This window comes from Mandrillus leucophaeus, unplaced genomic scaffold, assembly GCF_000951045.1.
Source record: "Mandrillus leucophaeus isolate KB7577 unplaced genomic scaffold, Mleu.le_1.0 Scaffold670, whole genome shotgun sequence".
Lineage (NCBI taxonomy): Eukaryota > Metazoa > Chordata > Mammalia > Primates > Cercopithecidae > Mandrillus > Mandrillus leucophaeus.
In genome coordinates, this window is record NW_012107253.1 from 918,963 (window position 1) to 920,174 (window position 1,212).

At 69.6% G+C, this 1,212-nt stretch overlaps 1 protein-coding gene across 8 annotated transcripts in view; it reads left to right on the forward strand.

The window, feature by feature from the left end:
• Positions 1–95: 95 nt before the first annotated feature.
• Positions 96–1,212, forward strand: part of MAPT (microtubule-associated protein tau) — a 147,495-nt gene continuing 146,378 nt past the window's right edge. For all 8 annotated transcript variants that reach the window (XM_012001939.1, XM_012001940.1, XM_012001941.1 and 5 more), the window contains exon 1: positions 96–307. The gene's annotated coding sequence lies outside the window, so the exon portion shown is untranslated. The remainder of the gene's footprint in view (positions 308–1,212) is intronic.

Sequence of the window (1,212 nt, forward strand, 5' to 3'; positions counted from 1 at the left end):
CGGGCAGGCACAGCAGCAGCCATGCACTGACGGGCGCGGGGCTGCAGGTGCATCTCGGGGCGGGTTTCTTTCTCAGCGCTCTGCGCGCAGGGCGCGAGGCTCGCGCTCCCGCTGCTCGCGCCTGCGCCGCCTGCCGGCCTCGGGAACGCGCCCTCTTCGCCGGCGCGCGCCCTCGCAGTCACCGCCACCCACCAGCTCCGGCACCAACAGCAGCGCCGCTGCCACCGCCCACCTTCTGCCGCCGCCACCACAGCCACCTTCTCCTCCTCCGCTGTCCTCTCCCGTCCTCGCCTCTGTCGACTATCAGGTAAGCGCCGCGGCTCCGAAATCTGCCTCGCCGTCCGCCCCTGTGCACCCCTGCGCCGCCGACCCTCGCCCTCAGCCTCCACAGACTGGGGCTTCGTGCGCCGGGCATCGGTCGGGGCGACCGCAGGGCCCCTCCCTGCCTCCCCTGCTCGGGGGCTGGGGCCAGGGCGGCCTGGAAAGGGACGTGAGCAAGGGATGCACGCACGCCTGAGTGCGCGCGTGTGTGTGTGCTGGAGGGTCTTTACCCGCTTCGCGCCGACCCCAGGTGGAGGCCATGCCGGCAGGGTGGGGCGCGGCGGCGGTGACTTGGGGGAGGGGGCTGCCCTTCACTCTCGACCGCAGTCTTTTGCCGCAATGGGCGTGCGTGGGGGGGAGGGGTCCGATAACGACCCCCGAAACCGAACCTGAAATCCGCTGTCCCTGCCGCTGTTCGCCATCAGCCCTAAGGAAGATGTGGATCGGGTTCTAGAAAAGATGACTGACTCCCTGCACGCCCCTCCCTTTACCTCCCGAGCAGTGATTCCGACAGGGCCTTCACTGCCCCTGATTTTAGGCGGGGGCCGGCCCCCTCCCCTTTTCCTCCTTCAGAAACCCGTAGGGGACATTTGGGGGCTGGGAGGAATCGAGGAGATGGGGAGGGGTCCAGGCGCTGTCACTTTAGTTGCCCTTCCCCCTGCGCACGCCTGGCACAGAGACGCGAGCAGCGCCGTGCCTGAGAACAGTGCGAGGATCCCAGTGTGCACGCTCGCAAAGGCAGGGGTCACCTGGCCTGGCGATGTGGACGGAGTCGGCGGCCGCCGGTCCCCGCTCGCGGGCAGGCACAGCAGCAGCCATGCACTGACGGGCGCGGGGCTGCAGGTGCATCTCGGGGCGGGTTTCTTTCTCAGCGCTCTGCGCGCAGGGCGC